Source organism: Mustela lutreola, chromosome 6 (genome assembly GCF_030435805.1).
Source record: "Mustela lutreola isolate mMusLut2 chromosome 6, mMusLut2.pri, whole genome shotgun sequence".
Classification (NCBI taxonomy): domain Eukaryota; kingdom Metazoa; phylum Chordata; class Mammalia; order Carnivora; family Mustelidae; genus Mustela; species Mustela lutreola.
Genome location: NC_081295.1, coordinates 74,871,869 through 74,877,395, shown reverse-complemented (window position 1 = coordinate 74,877,395; position 5,527 = coordinate 74,871,869).

The following is a 5,527-nucleotide window of genomic DNA, read 5'->3' as shown; positions in this document are numbered from 1 at the left end:
TCTAAAAAACAAATGGATAAACAAATCAATAAAAAGCAGAATCAGACCATACATACAGAGAACAAACTGATGGTTGCCAGGGGCAGAGGAGTACATTAGACAAAATGGGTGAAGGGGAGAGGGAGATACAGGCTTCTAGTTGTGGAATGAGTAAGTCACGGGGATGAAAGGCACAGCACAGGGAATATAGTCAGGGATACTGTGATAGCATTGTAGGGGTGACAGGCGGGAGCTACACTCGTGGCAAGCACAGAGTAATGTGTAAACTTGTTGAGTTACTATGTTGTACACCTGAAACTAATGTGATATTGCGTGTCAACCATACTTCAATTAAAAAAAAAGAAGTTATTTCTATGCATATCACTGTTGCAACCTGGCCTTGTACTCTCTGGGCCTAACAGATGTTTAAAAAAAAAAAAAAAAAAAAAAAAAAGAGTCTCTGCTTTCAAAGCTTAACAAATTCACTTTTTTTCTGTTCTTTTTCTGGCAACCAAATAGTATTTAACAGTTTTACCGGCTCTAACCAATCCCTTCCAACTAGGCAAGGATGGCTGTTTTTTTTGGCCTGACTGTTTGGAATCATCTGCATGAATTTGGTTGGTTGAAAATATGTTTGACAGTTGAGTCCCTCTTCTCCCTGCCTTGGCACTGTAGAGAGAGCTTGTTAAGTTCTTCTGTGTGAGCATGTTGGCACCCAGAGCATGTTTATTTGTACATGTCACAGGGATCTTATTCAATAATTTATTACTTTGATTCCTTAAGTAGACACTTGTGACCTGATTTAGGATTCCTCTAAATGGACTTAACCAGTTAAACTCAGGAAATAAACTTTCTTTCATGTTAGGTTAGGTTTAGAAAATGTTTGTATTAGTTCTTAAGTATTTGACGTGGTATAGAATATAGCACACAGAACACAAAGGCAGGATTAAACAAACTGAAGGCTCTTTTGTTTTCACTAATTTTTCACTGAAGCCTTTCACTAGATGTAAATGTTCTTGAATGATAGGGACTCCACTTCATCATGAATATGATTTCCCACTTGATAGGTTAATGTTGCCTTCTTATATTAATTAATATTCAAATTTAATTTTGTGTTTCCTTCTTTGCATCTATAAGGTAAGAAATTATCTTCCCATAGTTTACTACTATTAACACCCTTCTTCCTAATCATTTCTTAGATTGTATAAATCGATATAGTGGGGATGAATCTTCATCTACAAAACTACAAAACTGAGTGTAAAGAATATAACATTCAAAGTTTTATATAATTCAGCTTACTATCTATTTTGAGCTCTCTTTCTATTATAGTGGGGTAGAATAATTATTTCTATTAACTTGGGATTGCCCTATCCTTCACATTTCTTTAGAGTATATATCTAAGAATATATTTAAGATTTTAGAGAGGAAATGCAGTGTCAAGACGTTGGGAAAGGGGATCCATGTGGTCTCTCTATCATATTTCCGTGGAGATAGCAAGTGAGATATGCACTCTCCTAATTGGTCCTAAGTTATCATTCCACGTGATTTGCTGCCAAGATGTCCAGAGCTCCCTAGGCATACTTGCTTTGGCTCTGAGGGTTCTCTTTCCTGCTTCTGTATTACTCATAGAAGGAGGGAATCTTCCTATTTCTCTTTGCCAGGCTGAGACATTGGCGTCTCTGTGAGGCTGTTTGTGGTCTCTTAACCTGGAGGTTTAAGACATAGGTGTCTTTTCCTGGGTACTTGTCTGCCAAGAGAAATTAGGGGAGAGAGAGCGAGAGATTACTGATTGGTGTGTCCATAAATAATTCTCAGAGAAAGGAAGATAGTTTGTGGTTCCTGGAAGCTTTTTCTGGGAACCAGGTACCTTTTGTTTTGGTGTTTCATAAAAATATCCCAGGTCTTTTCTACCTTCCTTGTGCTCTTCTCTGGGAAGCAGGGCATAAGATCTAATCTCTGGGATCTAGGGAGATTTTTGCTCTCATTAGACCTTCCTTTTCTCTTTATCTCCCCTTCTAGAAAACATTTTTCTAGTCTGGATAAACATCAGATTACCTTCAGTTTTAAATCTCTTTTTATCAGAGACTAGGAAAAACTTGCCTTAAATCAAACCCAAAGTCAAGGAAGATAGGAAGACAGGGAAGACGGTCTGCTCAGATTAGGGGAAAGAAAAGTGAGAAATACCAGAAGAAAAATGGAACATGGGTGAGTATCACAGAAATGTGATCCTACCTTAATTTTACCTGTGCAAGTTCCCACTATCTGAGCCCTCTCACAAAAAAACTAAGGTCTTCTCTATTTTTTCTGCAGTTTCCTTGAAAATGAACACAGTTGACTCAATCACCCAAGTGATGATTTTCTAAGTACCCTGCCTCTCTTTTCTTCTTCATACTCCTTTCTTCACTTAAAAAAAAAAAAATACTCCATCAGTGTGTGGTGGAAGGAAAATAAAGTAGAACAAATATTTGAATCACTAGTAGTTTTTTGTTATAAGCCTAACATGAAGAAATACAAATTGTTGTCGGCATTTGGTACCTTCTGTGAATTTCTCTAACCTAAACTATGCTTTTTCTGAGACTTGACTATAGATACACAGGTAAATAATCTGTCTATCTCTCTGTCTCTGCCCTCCCTCCCCTTTTCTTTCACTTTAGTTAAGAGGGCAAGTATAGAGAATAAATATGATCCTCAGCTCTAATGTGCTCATGGTTGACATCATTGGTCAGTGTTAGTAGTCTGTCGTACTAACTCTGGTGACTGACTTTTTTCAACATCCTGCTCCATACTGTCATTATCCATCAAGCTGACATACAAGATAAAATCCATTTGATAACATTTCCTAGTAGTTAAACATGTATGCTTTGATATCAGTTTGCCTGGGTTCGAGTCCCAGCTCTACCACTCATGAACTGGAGAAATGACTTGGCCAAGACATTTAGGTTTCCTAGCCTCAGTTTTTTATGGGCTAATAATAATAATACCTACCTGAAAAGTTACTGCAAAAATTAAATGAAATATGCTATGTAATGAGTTTAGAGTATGGCCTAGCACTTAATACATGTTAGCTTTTATTATTGTGATTACTATTATTATTCATATGAAGTGTTTTTATTTGGAATATCCAGAGAAATGTTGACCTGTGATCTCAAATCTGTGAAAATTCCCTTGGCCTACAATTTCTTAAATTAAAAATAAGTTTTATGGTTTCTTTGGAAGATTATGTGAGTAACCATTCTTGGAATCCTTGAATGGGAGGGTAGATTGGCTGGACAAGTTAACGATTAGAGCTGAAACGAAAGAGGTCATTGTCTATACTGCACCATTTTATTTGGTGCTGGTTAATTGTACCATGTGGGCAAAGAATCTTGTTTTATTTTCTTTGGATTTTAAATATCTGAAGAATCCATACTGGTAGGAAGCCTTATCTAATTTGAAACTTTTCCTCATTCTGGCAGAATTGGATAGGTTCTATTTCCTGCACCAGAAGTTATAGTTGAAGTGCTCAGACTAGAAGACTGAGCTTTTCTTCTGTGGGAAATCAATCTTAAAAGGGTAATTTAAAGGGAAGACAAAGGGAAGACTGGCAGAGATACACATATACACTTAGGGACAGATGGATTGAATCTGTACTTGCATTGGTAGCCAATTAGGTAAGAGAAAACTTCTGCTTTGAGTGTTTTAGCTTCAAAAACTTGATATAACAGAAGTTTGACTATAGTAACTGAAATTAGAAATAGAAGTATACTGCCATGTTGTCATTGGAAACTGGAAACTGATGTGGCTTTTCGTTCCTCTAAGTTTTTTTTTTTTTTTTTTAAAGATTTTATTTATTAATTTGACAGAGAGAAATCACAAGTAGATGGAGAGGCAGCCAGAGAGAGAGAGAGATAGGGAAGCAGGCTCCCTGCTGAACAGAGAGCCCGATGTGGGACTCGATCCCAGGACCTCGATATCATTACCTGAGCCGAAGGCAGCGGCTTAACCCACTGAGCCACCCAGGCGCCCCTCGTTCCTCTAAGTTTTATTGTGCCCATTTTTTTGTGGGGAGAGATAAATGAAATTTAAATATATTGGGTTATTAGCAAATAAGTTATAAAAATTTCAGTAAGGAGGAGTCCCAGGGGTGATCACACTAAAGTGAGCAATTAATTAATTAATTATTCATCAATATTCATTAATTAGTCCCAGTTATTTGTGAAAAATCATTAGGTATTAGAATGGTATAGTAGAAAGTTTACCTTAAAACTAGTCTATATCACTTAAGCATTAATTAATTGATTATTTAATTAATAAAATTATTAATGGTTTAATAATTAAAGTTATAAAAATAATTCTAAAAATTAAAAATTATTTAAAATAATAAAAATAATTTATTGATAATAAAAGAGCATGTGTCATTTCTTGGCACTGGATGAAAAAATTAAATATGGTCTGAATGACAATAGTGAGTAGAGAATACAAAACTGGAGCTCAGGAGTGCCTGGGTGGCTCAGTAAGTTGGGCATCTGCCTTCAGCTCAGGTTATGATCCCGGGGTCCTTGGATTGAGCCCCACATTGGGCTCCTTGCTCAGCAGAAAGCCTGCTTCTCCCTACACCTGTTACTCTGCTTACTTGTGCTCTCCTATCTCTCTGTCAAATAAATGAATAAAATCTTCAAACAAACAAGCAAGCAAACAAACAAACAATTGGAGCCCAGAAGAGAGATGAGAGCTAGTCATGTATAATAGCTTCACTGGCTTAAGGTGGAAGTGGAAGGAGAAAGAAAGGACATAGACAAGGATGGAACATCAACATTCAGAGAAAGGTAGAAGGAAAGAAGTCAGCACTAATGGAACACATGTCAAAGAAGTGGCAGAAAGCAGGCTGAGGGGGAGGGCTTTGACGTTGAGAAAGTGGGGCTTCTGGTTCAAGGTTACAGATTGGAGAGACCTATATCTCTTTTCCTTCTATAAATCCCATTGAAATAAAATCTCAAAGTACTAGGGGTAATAAATTTATAGCAGTTCTCAAATGTAAGCCATTAATCTTGATGAATTTCTGAAAATATGGAAGATATATGGTATATTAAGAAATACAGGAGCAGGAGCACAGCCCAGTTGTACACACACATGCACAGAGGCTGCCATGGAGATAGAAACCATGCTCCCTGATGGCAGTGCCTCGGAAATGCTCCCAACCTGGAGATAAAAGGTCCAGTTTCGGGAGTGGGTAGGGGTTAGAGATCAGGGGTGGTGCTTCTTGTTTGAACATGTGTTCAAGTTAGCACTTATTCTAGTGCTACTTGCCAAAAGAAATTGGTTTGGGATTCCCAGAATAAACTCTGCTCTCTACTCATGCCGTTTAAAGAAAAGTTGTTTGTGGGCTCAGAGCTCATGGTCCACACTTCTCAGTGAAGGGAGTCCTGGTAAGGAACAGAATATATGTTGGTAAAAGGAACCCAAGCCAGAGAATGTCCCAAGTAAGCTAGACTTCAGTTCATAATTTTTATTTATTTATTTAATTCTTAAAAAATTGTTATTCTCATTTAAAACAATTTTTTAATTTAAT